The sequence below is a fragment of the Parasteatoda tepidariorum genome, chromosome 6, assembly GCF_043381705.1.
Source record: "Parasteatoda tepidariorum isolate YZ-2023 chromosome 6, CAS_Ptep_4.0, whole genome shotgun sequence".
Classification (NCBI taxonomy): domain Eukaryota; kingdom Metazoa; phylum Arthropoda; class Arachnida; order Araneae; family Theridiidae; genus Parasteatoda; species Parasteatoda tepidariorum.
The window spans coordinates 93,757,940-93,771,315 of NC_092209.1; the positions used below are offsets into that span (position 1 = coordinate 93,757,940).

The following is a 13,376-nucleotide window of genomic DNA, read 5'->3' on the forward strand; positions in this document are numbered from 1 at the left end:
CTATATAATTAAACATCAATTAATAGAAGAGTCACACAAGAAACTCATGGAGGCCTTCGTTTCTCCACCTTTTGTATAATGTGTAGCACCTTTAAGATCCTTACCATTTGACGATGTCATTTTACGAGCTATAACTACTGGCTTACCACAGTTTTAAAATTCATGTATGTGTTTAATTAAAACAATATAAATCATGTTAATGTTTAATTTTTTTGTGTAAACATTGTTCAAAGTTTTGCATTGAAAATTGAGATGTTATCGTTTTTTTTAAATTAGTTATTAAATTCTTTGCATTTTATTAATTTTTTTAATGTTGTGTTATGAATATATACCATAAATCTTACTTTAATTTTTCCATCCTCCATTTAAGGATCCAAATTTCATGATGCACAAATCCATATGAAAAATATGGATTATTCTACCAACATTGGAGGGTTTTCAGTTGTACTACTATCAAATGGTCAAGCCTGTTTTATTACTGCTACTACATTGAAGTTTGATCCTCATGTATGTAATGATTCCTTTTTGTTGTGTGAATTATTAAAAGTTTATGTACACATAAAAATTTATTGTATAGAATGTTTTGATAGTATTGAGTAAGAAAAAATATTTTCTTCACCTTATATTTATATGTTAATTTTAAGTTTTGAAAGTTCATAGCTCTTTTCTGGAGCAGAATTATATCTAATACATTACAACAAAACTTTTGACAGTTGCAAATGTTTTGTGAGTATTGCCAAATATAAACGACTCTCATTAATTAAACCATTACCATTATTTTTTATGACCAATCATTTTCATTCTTGCACACTGAATTCTCAAAAAGAAGCCTTAATTAGTTATATATAAAATTATGTATGCATGCTTGCGTAATGAAACAGAAATTGTTTACAAGAAAGAAGAAATGTTGCAAAGAAATGTGAATAAATTGTATACTTAAATTGTAATTTATATTACAATTTATGTAAAGCATAATTTGTGCTGTGACATATATCATAGTTTTGTGCATTTCTGTTTTAGGAGCCTAGAGTAAATAAGCAAAACTTGTAGTTTTATTTAATTTATGTAAAACTTTAATGTAGTTTTTTCTGATGTACATATATTCAAATAACTGATGATGAAAACAATATAGCTTAAAGAGGTTTTATCAACTGAATGCCTTTATTAAACCCCCAACATTTTTGACTAGGGTAGAATAATTTTTTCAGTGGCAGTGAATTAAAACAGAAGTATTTAAAATAGAATATTTATGAAACTTTTTCGAATAAAAAACAAAAGACATAAAATACGGAAATTCTGAAGTAGTCAAAGAATATGCTTTTATTTATGATATTCATTCAATCACACATTTTTATAAATTCAAGCAAAATTTTATTGTTTTGAGTTTTTAAATTTGTTATCAATATCAAACTTTTTTTATCTAATTATTTTTAAAATATGATATGGTTTTAAGTAGATTTTTTCCAGCAATTATTATTTATGATAAGAGTCTTAAGTTTTTTTTTTCTTAGTAACTATTTTGTATTTCTTGCAGCAAGTTTTTGGAATCTTTCCTAATGATGCTCAGAATGCTACTTGTACAGCTGTGAATCATAGGTTTCGACTCATTACTTATGGGCAAACAAAGTATGCCTAATTTTATTATTTTTTTTATTATCTGCACTATCGATAGCGTTTTGTATTTTAATTGCTAAGTTTATTTATTACTAAGTTCAGTTATTAATGATTTTTCTTTTGAAATTTGAAATAACTGTTGTAACTTTTCTCATATTTTTTTTTTGTGAGAATGAAATATGTGAGCCTTTGTATGGCTGTTTCTTTTCATCTTTTGCAAGAGTAAAATTATATAATTGCTAGTTTTTTTTTAATATATCAATTTTTTTTTTAACCTTTTACCTGTAATCTGTCAATTATTGTATGACAAGCAAGACAATATAGCAAAGAAAAATTAAAACATTATCCAAAGGAATTGTCAGTGCTATAAAATAGAAAATTTTTGAGAATATTAGAGCATATACTGAGGTACTCTTCAGTCGTAGACATGTAGTGGTTGCAAAGAAAGCAGGTTTTTGTATAAACTAGTTCCATTTTATACTGATATGATGGTTTTGCGAGATCAATTATTTATTAAAAGATCATGAAAAAACAAAATATATTCTCTGTTATGACTTAAATTGTTTTGTTTGAATAAAAGGAATTACAATCTTATAAAAATTTTACTTAAATATCTTGTTAGAAAATTAGCTTAAAGGCTATTTCTAGTTCTAAACAAATGAATAGAAATGGTATTATTATGCAAATCTGTGACAGTTTTTTTCCTTGTACAAATATTTGTTTTTTGTTTAAAAGGGAATAAATTAATTGACAGAAAAATAAATAAATTTGATCTTTAATGTATGCTTGAATTGTCGTTCCTTTCATTTCCCAGTTCATAGAAAATCTAACTAATCATCACCACCTAATCATCAAATACTTTATCTCGAATCCCTTAATTTAATTAAATGTCATTAAACTATTTTTACCTGAAGATTGCAGTTAATTTTTTTATTAAATAGTGTTTGTTTTGATCTTTGTTTCCCTTAGAAGCATATTATCCTGAAAATTCTATTTTATGGACTTGTTGAGATTTTGAAAATACTCAACCATTATATTACAATTCTTATATTAATGTGATTATTCATACTTCTTAATTTTTTGTTATTTAAAATTTTTTTAAACTATGCTTTTGTTAATTATATGTTTTTTTAATACAATTTCAGGGCTCAAGGGATAATTTTCTGCATTGATGATTTAACAGGTGCTCTACAATCCACACATCAATTAGTATTATCCAGTAAAGACTTTCCTGGTAAACTAATCATTCTTATTATCTGTAATTTAAGTTTTTCGCACCTTTATTGGCTCTGTTTGTTTGCTTTAATGAAAGGTTTCTAATGTATATAAATAGATATTGAAACAGCTGCTGGAGCCGTATCAAATTTGAAATGGACTCCTGATGGAGGAGCTCTTGCTATGACATGGGAAAAAGATGGATTTGCTATTTGGAGTGTGTTTGGTGCCTTACTGATGTGTAGTCTTGGTTGAGATTATGGGTAATTGATATTTCGAGCATAATAATAAATAATTGCCTAATACTTACTGTAGTTTATGGTATTAATTAATGTAGTTAAAATTGGAGATGAAGGAGATTTTAAATTTTACTGTTGGAACAGTAATCTCTTGGTATATATCAGTATTTTAGTGTGTGTAAAATTACCTTATACATTGGTCCTTATAGTTATCTCAAACTAGTCTCAAAGTACAACTCAAGTTTTTAATTTTTATTAAACTGTATTTTTCTCCTAGGATTTAAAATGTTTTCTATTCTCTTAAAATTGATTAACAAATGGTTCTTTTTCTTGATGATATAATGTAAAAAATGACACATTTTTTATTTTATCTTTGGTTAAATAAATAAAATGATAAAACTAAAGTAAAAGTTTTTTTTTTGTATTATTACTGATTAGCCTGTATAAGTTGCTGTAATAAATTTATGTCTAATCCTGAAAATTGCATTTTCTGAAAAATAGTATAGTAATTTTCTTTCTGTAGAGATGCTGTGACCTATCTATATTTAAAAGTTAAATTATCACAATGTTTTGCTTGATTGTGGTGCAGTGTATACTGTGATTTTATTTTTTCTATAAGCTTTCCATGAGAAGATCCACTATTGATTTATTCAAAATTAATATTTCAGAAAATATTAATCAAAAGTATTATTCCAGAATCCCTAACTTATATTAAATATTTTGCTTTGAAATGGGGTATTCCCATTTTTAACTATTTTTTTAAATGTATTTTTTATTAAAATATGGCATGATAAGTTTTTAAATGAAAATAAGCTGACCGGCACCATTATCTACTTGTGAGGTAATTAATACTACTTGGTTACTTGAGAATAATTAAATCACTGTAGTATATTTTTTCTCCCTTGCTTTTATCTATATTTTTTTGAAAATATTTTATTTTCGAATTGCTAAAAAATTAGAAAATAACTTCTTTTTATTTCACATTTTGATTCAGTTTCTTTAGTCACTTTTTTAAAAATTAATATTTAATTCATTTATCAATTCTGATTATATTATTATTTTTGACTGAAAATAGTATCTGAGTTTTGAAAAAATATTTACAGTCATATAATAATAGAAATCATGAGAGTTTCCCTCTGCCATAATTTGCTTTTTGGTGCTTAAAAGTGCTTATTTTTTCATTAACAAAGTGATGTTTTTTTTGCTTATACAGCGTTTACTATATATACAGCGTTTACTATATATACATAACTATAAATACATTGTAATTTAATGCAAAATCTGTTTTAATATGGAGCTTTAAACACAGGATTAAAAGAAGGCATTTAATATGTTACTCTGTTTTATTAATCAGACTAAAAATTCATATTTGGAATTGTATAAATAACAAACAAAGCGTGCTTTTTATTTTTATAGGTCTGCTGATGTGATGAAAAATGTTTCCCTTTTAATATCTATGGTAAGTGGACTTTAATAATGTAATTATTTTTAATAAGTTTCTTTTTTTGTTTGATTTAGGATTTTATGAAACCATTCCTTTGTAATTTTATTAAGAGGGAAGGATCTGGAATAAAAAACAAATAATATATTCTTTCCCTTCTAGAAAAACTTTTAACTTACCATTTCTAACTTATAAGATAATGTTTTGAAAAGTCTTATGCACTATTATTATATTCCATTTTTTTATAGAGTATGCAGTATGCATGCAGTTAAAAATAACAATATAAAAACATTTTTAATAATGAAGTATCGATCTTTCTTAAAAGTAAACATCCTTTTTTAAATTGCTAAATCATTGTTATTTTAATTTATCACCAGAAACATCTTTAAATATATGAAACCTTTTGTGCATAAAGGAAAGTACTAATAAAATTAAACTAGAGAAAATACATTTTAGAAATCTCACATTTATAATATTCCTTATCACATTTATACATTTTATTGCTTTTAACTTCCCATAATAATATATAATTCTTTACTATCAAAAGGAAAAGTTTCCATTAAATTCTCACAACTTAATACGGATTTCAAAGTTCTTATAGATCTTTATTATTTTTTTATAAGTAGACTTAATATTATTTTACGTAAAAATAGGCAGATAAGAATATGCTTCCTTATCTAGAGTAATTTTAATAATGGATATTTTATTATTTCCGAAAAAAAAGCTAAAAATAAAATTTATTGGTTACCAGNAATAACAAACAAAGCATGCTTTTTATTTTTATAGGTCTGCTGATGTGATGAAAAATGTTTCCCTTCTAATATCTATGGTAAGTGGACTTTAATAATGTAATTATTTTTAATAAGTTTCTTTTTTTTTGTGTTTGATTGCAGATTTAGGATTTTATGAAACCATTCTTTTGTAATTTTATTAAGAGGGAAGGATCTGGAATAAAAAACAAATAATATATTCTTTCCCTTCCAGAAAAACTTTTAACTTACCATTTCTAACTTATAAGATAATGTTTTGAAAAATCTTATGCACTATTATTATATTCCATTTTTTTATAGAGTATGCAGTATGCATGCAGTTAAAAATAACAATATAAAAACATTTTTAATAATGAAGTATCGATCTTTTTTAAAAGTAAACATCCTTTCTTAAATTGCTAAATCATTGTTCTTTTAGTTTATCACCAGAAACATCTTTAAATATATGAAACCTTTTGTGCATAAGGAAAAGTACTAATAAAATTAAACTAGAGAAAATACATTTTAGAAATCTCACATTTATAATATTCCTTATCGCATTCATACATTTTATTGCTTTTAGCTTCCCATAATAATACATAATTCTTTACTATCAAAAGGAAAAGTTTCCATTAAATTCTCACAACTTAATACGGATTTCAAAGTTCTTATAGATCTTTATTTTTTTTATATAAGTAGACTTAAGTAATATTATTTTACGTAAAAATAGGCTGATAAGAATATACTTCCTTATCTAGAGTAATGGTAATGGATATTTTATTTCCGAAAAAAAGCTAAAAATAAAATTTATTGGTTACCAGTTTTTACTCTTTTCCATCTTGATATATATGAACTTTCAGCCCTGTAGATAGCAAGATGTTTTTCAGCTAACAAAGTTTCAACCAGTATGATCATTATCGTCATGAGATAGTTTTTTCTTTCTAAAGTATAAATAACTTCAACATTTTTATTAAATGATGGTAGAATTTCTGAATGACAGATGCAGGAATATAGTAATTTAAAAAACTATTTAAAGGGGTATTATTAACAGGACATAACATGATATTAAAATGCAAAATTAAAATGCCAAAATTTGGTTTCATAATTACTTAAGAATTTATTATTTGCGATTGTAGAATTTTTTTAATATTACTAATATTTTAAGAAATATACTTTGATATTTATATAGCAATGCTTGACATTAAATGTACGAAGATTTACATACTGAAACATAAATATGTTTTGAATTTTTTAATTCTTTTCGTCATAGATGGTTTTTTAAGTTGTGTGTGCTAAATAAGTTTTGCGGTGTGTTAAACATTTGTTTTACACATTTAATATTTAAAGAGAGTGCATTAAAGGACTGTAATATAAATTCATAAAATATGAATTTTTTTATTCATCAAATATTGTTTTGAGCTTATCTTTTCATTTGTATAGCATTAAAACTTCCTTAATTTTTATATCTTTCTATTTTTTCAAAGGTTTGGTTGCCACTATTTCTAAGAGATGGAGAAAAGCAAGGATCTCACAACTTTATGTCTAAGAGAATAATGCTTCCAGTTCCTGTTTATATTTATCCTTTAGGTACGTATTCAGTAAAATGTAATATATCGGACTAAAATTACTGTAGAAAATATTGGGATTGCTTATGTTCAGATAAAATATCTAAATTTCTAATTACTTCGAAAATGAAATTAAACTTTTGGCATTAATGCATGTTAAATTTTAAAGTTAAGTTTACCTAAGCATATAGGGAGCCTATAATTAAAATTATACTTTTAGTCTTTCTCAGTTGTTTTTTTTTCTTCTTTTTTTTTCTTAAATCATCTTAGTTCATTTAAAGTTACAAAGCAATGATTAACGAAGACTAACAAAGCAATGATTACACTTTTCAAGTATTTTGGAATAGTAAACAAAAAATTCAGCAAAGCACCATCTGTCAGGGGACTGAAGTAAATTGACGTATAAATGAAAAGGTGTATAACTTAAAATTAAAAAAAGTAGTTGTTAGTAATTAAAATTGAGAACAAAACAACTAATCTATTCTTTTGCTAACTTTACTTTAGATAGTCCCAAACGTTTATCAAACTCTTTCTGAACGTCAGTTTTTTTTTTAATAAATGTGTAACTCTTTCAATCTTTTTGAAGGAAATGTTAAAAAATAAGTATTAAATTTTAAAAATGGCAGGCAATAGGCAAGTTGCATACTAAGGGAGTGAACAAGAGGAATATGGGAGGCATAAAAAATTTGATTGCCATAGGTTTGCATTTATATACTGCTTATTAACTCACTCCCTCAATGTGCACATGTTTTTGCAAATGTATGGCAATCAAATTTTTTGTGCCATCCGCATTTCTCTCACACGTGCCACTAACCGTAGATGCTTTACCACATGTAATTTTCTTCCTTCCCAATATATATGAAAATATCTTATGCAAATTTTTTTAATGTTATGAATTAAGTGTTTTTTTTTATATATATTACTAATTGATATAGTTCTTCTTGTTTGATATGTAATCCTTAAAAAAATTAATGCAGAAAAGGTATTAAAACAGTTAATTAATTTTATCCATTTTGTTACAAGTGATAACTCTTTATTACATAATTATATAAATTTGTATTTGAATATTTGTAAATGACGTTTCTTAGAAATTTTTTAAAATCTTCATGGCAGTTAAATTAATTATGTAGTTAGTTGTGAATTAGTTTTGAATTAAATTGTATTACATAAATAAGCAAATATAATTATTAATTTAAAAAATAGAATGAGCCTCTCAATATTGAATGTATTTAAAATTGTGTTTAAATTGTTTACATGGTGGCTAAAATAATCAAGAAAATAACTCTTTTGTCAGAAACTAATTATTTTATCATAATCATGTAAAGTCTTGGAAAATTATTTTGTATTTTGTTAATATATATATGAACAGGGTGGCCACTCACCTGGAATTATCAGGGAATTTTTTTATACTAGAAAAAACCTGGAAATATCAGGGAAATTTGGATAAAAACCTGGAAAAATCAGGGATTTTTAAAGAAAAGCTGGAAATTTTTCTTTGATGATTTTTCAAATTTCACTAATTTAAATTATTTGCTAATTTTCTTAATTTAAATTATTTCATCCATTATACCCACTTTTTTTTAACGGAAATGTATCGCCAAACAGTTGAAATATCATCAACTTAGCGATACTTTGCTTGCATCAAAATTTGCTCCATTATAGTTCTGTTAAACTAGAATGCCATATAAAATTCTTCCACGGTTGCTAAACAAATGTGGAAACTTTTGACCGCTATGGGAATTTAGGAAAATTTAGGTAAGATTCTGGTGGAAAAAGGGATTAGGATATTAGCTTCTGTTTTTAAATTCTGTCCTTGGGCTAAATCCATTTATGGCTCAAGTTTGTTCCGATGCTTTGGTGGTTATTTTTTTTCTCTATTTTGACAAAATGTTTTTGTATTTTTAACTTTATAAAATTCTCCAAAAATTAGTTGGTTATAATTTTATGATAATAGATTTTATATCGCACTCTTTTTCTGAAAGCTTTTCTACTCCTATTCAAAGAAATCTGTGAATTATTTTTTCTGAGCAAACCAACCAATCACACATTTTTTTACAATCACTAACAGCAATGTTTGTCGACAAATTTTTACAATTGTTGCATTAATGCTAATTTTTTCTATTTCATTTTAACCTCTTATAACATATTTTAATTTTAAACAAAAAAGGCTCCTTTGTTGGTCAATATATGATTTTTGATTCAAAATTTTGTGCCAAAACATTAAAAAATAAATAAAAAATCTTGAAAATTGTCAAAATAAATTATTTTTTTCAAGATGATATGTTAAAAAAATAACATTTTGAATAAAATATTTTATAATATAGACACTTTTCTTGTACACATCCTACACTTTATAAGAAAAAAGAAACAAAAACCTGGAAATTTTAAGATTTTTATCTGGAAAACCTGGAAAAATCAGGGAAATTTGAAATCTGATTTGAGTGGCCACCCTGAGAATTGCATTCACTAAACTCCTGATAGATAATAATAACAATCTTTAGCCCACCAAAAGTGTTTTAATCATCCTCAAAACATGTTTTAACTAAAGAAGAATCCGAAAATTTGATTTTTTTTAAACAGATCATTCATTAATGCTAGATAATTTTCCACTAAAAATACATTGCTCATAACAATTAAAGGTTATTGAGGTTGTGGGTTGATCTTGCACCTAGAGAACTGTTTGAATGACTGATACATTATCGACAGACGTAGTTGGCTATATGAGATAAAAATGACATTTGTTTGACAGAAAAAATGCGTTTTACTGAGCATTTGGGAACAAAAGGAAGAAAAAAGAGGTTTTTCCTTAAAAGAAAATAGTTTTTAATAGTGGAGTAGGGTTTCCCCGGACGGTCAGAAACGTAGCACACCTTTGAGGCATCGAGTCAATGAGATTATTAATAAAGGACTGTGGTATTCTGTCTCACTCCTCCAGAAGAGTTCTTTCCAGTTCTTGGACAGTTTGTAAGGGTGGTAGGCGTCTATCAATTCATCTGCCCAGAAAGCTCCAAACAGGCTCGATTGGGTTCATCCCCGGAGAACAAGCTGGCCGATCTATTCGTATGATTCCTTCCTCCAAAAGGAAATCATTCACTATGTTAGCACGATGTGGCCTGCAATTGTCGTCCATTGAAATTAAGTTATCTCCAACTGCTGCAGCGTAAGTGATTACAATAGGTCTCAGAATCTCATCCCTATATCGGCGACCGGTCAGAGCTCCATTTCGATTAATATGGATATCGGTGCGCCCATCAATGGAGATGCCAGGATAGACCATAACTCCCCCACCGCCAAATCTTGAACTTTCGTGCACGAACGCAGCATTGTTTCTAGTGCCACGTTCCCTCCAGATTAAAATACGCCTATTATCAGTATGAACTGAAGAACGGGACTCGTCAGAGAAAAGAATATTGCACGATTTATTTCTCCAGTTGACCTTGTGCATCCCGACGAAAAATTAAAATTCACTTTTGAGGGGGAAAAAATCTGTAGCTTTACAAATTTAAAATCCCCTTACCCGAATTTGGTAAGATTAATGACTCGCATATAAATTTAAAAAAAAATAGATCCTTAGTGCTATTCTGTTTTAAGAAAAAACGTTGAGGAGAGATAAGAGTCTTAATCATTGTTTAATAGTATGTGTTGTGTTTAAATTAATCATGTTTCTCAAAAATATATCTATAATTTTATTCGAATAAATATTTAATTATCTTAAATTGTGTTTTAACGTGCCAATTGAATCGGCTGTGAAACTCATATATATAGTTACTTTTAGGATGTTTTTTACCTTATCTTTTCTTCGTCCACTGTTAAAAACTGCGGGGATGGTTTATCTGATAATTAATTCATATCATTTTGTATAATCCCTGAATAAATTTTCAGTGTTTCATACATTACATATATAGTAATCAAACATAGAATACAAAAATATGAAAGGTTCAAAGTAAAAAAGAAAAAGAATTCAGGAAATTTTTTTTAAAATAGCGCTATTTTATTAAAGATGCACTGAAAAAAGAAGAAATAATCATTTAGGGAAAAAAAATCGAGAAAGTAAAAGCAGAACTTGTAAATGAATAAAACATTTCTTTGTCAACATGCTGTTATCATAAACTATTCTGCTGTTTCTGTCTGCATATTAGCCGGAATTTTACTAATTGAACTCTCTTTTTTTTGTATACTGCTGTAATTGAAAAAAAAACGTGTTTTTATTAAAATAAATTATTTTGTCAAGCTAGACTAACAGGTCTCGCTCTCAAGGCACTTTTTTGGGATAAATATTTGTCTTCAACAGACGTATACAAACTTACGATTTACCACAATTAAATTTTTTTATAGATATTAATGTAATAATTGCATTTTCAGCTTATTTTCGATTGATTCCCATTTTGAATCACACCTTAACATTGCACAGATACTTCTGCATAAACCGGAAAAACACTCCAGTTCAAAATTTTTATCTATCAACAAGCTGAATACCAGTTCTTCGCTCAGGGTAGAAAATAGAAAACTAAATAATCAATATATCGATATTAAACAGCATCATCATATCAACATAAGATCAGATATTAACATAAATATATACCATAACAATTCATAGAGTTAAAATAATTAAAATTTTTTTATTTACTGTTATTTTTTGCCCTTTTCCATGACTTTACGTTATTAGATTAAGCGAAACACAGTTTTTTTAGAAGTTCAATTAAACAAAATAAAGATTTATCAATACATAACGTCTGACATGCTGCATTCGGCATGCAGCTATTGATTAAGCCTACTAACGCATTATAGTAAAAATTTACCACAAACAAATTTCTCCATTAATTTTAATCTCAAAAATAACTTTTGTTTTTTATTTCAATTACCATTGATTTTAAACTATTTAGTCTCATATAAATGTTACAAAAGCGTAACTATGAACAGAATAAAAGTGGGTAATACATGGGTTTAGATGTAACTTTGTGCTTAAATGCCATTTTTGTTGTTCCTTGAGTTTACCTAATGAAATAAACCAAAAACTGTTTCATTATAAAATACTTTGCATTATACGACTTTTTTTAATTATGTCTGAAATCTAATTTTTTGATTTTCTTCAAAAAAGTTTCCATATTTTCAAAAATTTTTTTGGAAAATGGCCTAATTATGATTTTTAATTATTATTTTTCTCATTTTATCTTGTAAAAATTTACACATTGTTGGGAGATTTCAAATTTGCCACATTTGTTTTATTTTATTTTAAATTTTATTTTGCTTGATGATAACTTATTTAAATGCCACGATGATATAAATCATTTTAAATCAATGAATAAAGTGATGTGCTGTGGTGGCCTCCCAGTGAGATGATCCGGGTTCGATTCTCAACGATGGCTGATGAAAACTAATTCCACATCCGGCTTACACCGCCCACAGCACTGACCTAAAATAACCTCAGTGGTAGACAGATCATAGGTTGGAGTCTCTTTGCCATCAAGCTAACCGTGGGAGGTTTTCGTGTGTTTTCTCACCATGAAAAGCAAATGCAGGTTAGTTCCATTTGAATCTCCTCCATGAAGGAAAATTTTTCCTAATTCTTGATCCAGGAGTTCTCTTGTCTTCTGAATTGGGTTCAAAATTACAAGGCTTCGAAATTGAACATTAGTAGTCGTAACCGAAATTTGGGTCGGCTGTTCGACGATGCTTATAAAATCAAACTGGTTTGGGCAGTGAATGCTCAGGGGATAGAGCTTTTATCTTTAAATGAGGTGGACCAGGTTCAAATACCAGTGATGGCTGGTCGATACAATTTCCGCTCCCTTCTGGCACCAATCACAGTGCTGACGTAAAATATCCTCAGTGGTGAACGCATTATAGGTTAGAGTCCCCTTGCCGTCAGGTTAACCGAGGGAGTTTCTGTGGTTTTCTTCTTCAAGTAACGCAAATGGGGGTTAGTTCCATCAGAAGTCGTCCACGAAGGCAAATTTCTCCTAATACTTGATCCAGGAGATCCCTTGCCTTCTGGTGGTAACCCAAAATTTGGGTCGACTGTGCAACGACGGTTATGAAATAAAATGAAATCAAACTGGTTTAAGTTTTCAATTCCGTTTATCTTAATAGTGATTTTTAAGATTTCCATATAGTTTTTTCCGCTCTTAAATAGTGGCTTGCTTAAATAGTACTTAAATAATAATAACACCTAATTTGTAAATTTTTTTTTCCAATTTAGTCCTTTTAAGACGATTCTAAAATTATCGATGAGGACGAACACTCTGCTTAGTATCAAGATGTTTCACTTTTCATAATAAATGCATTGAATGTTAGTAAAAGATATTGACTTCATTGTAAAATGTAATTATTTTATTGTTTAATGTCATGTTTTTGTATCATACATTTTTGTATCATACATTAATCATTTTTAAATGTGAAAATTATCTGCAATCTAATTTAGGCGCCCATAAAGAATTGAATTTGTTAGGTTATTTTTTTACTTTCTTTTAATTTATTAAAAACTTTTTGGATGAAACTTCTAATAATTTAATGAGTTTTTATTACTGATTTTAAATTTATAAATCTTGTTGTT

The 13,376-nt window shown here is 27.2% G+C and overlaps 1 long non-coding RNA gene across 1 annotated transcript in view; it reads left to right on the forward strand.

Moving 5' to 3' along the window:
* Positions 1–2,759: 2,759 nt before the first annotated feature.
* LOC107449080 (uncharacterized) overlaps positions 2,760–13,376 on the forward strand; it is a 22,528-nt gene continuing 11,911 nt past the window's right edge. The window contains exons 1-4 of the long non-coding RNA XR_011636924.1: positions 2,760–2,848; positions 2,948–3,092; positions 4,485–4,527; positions 6,743–6,845. This is a non-coding gene — a long non-coding RNA (uncharacterized lncRNA). The remainder of the gene's footprint in view (positions 2,849–2,947; positions 3,093–4,484; positions 4,528–6,742; positions 6,846–13,376) is intronic.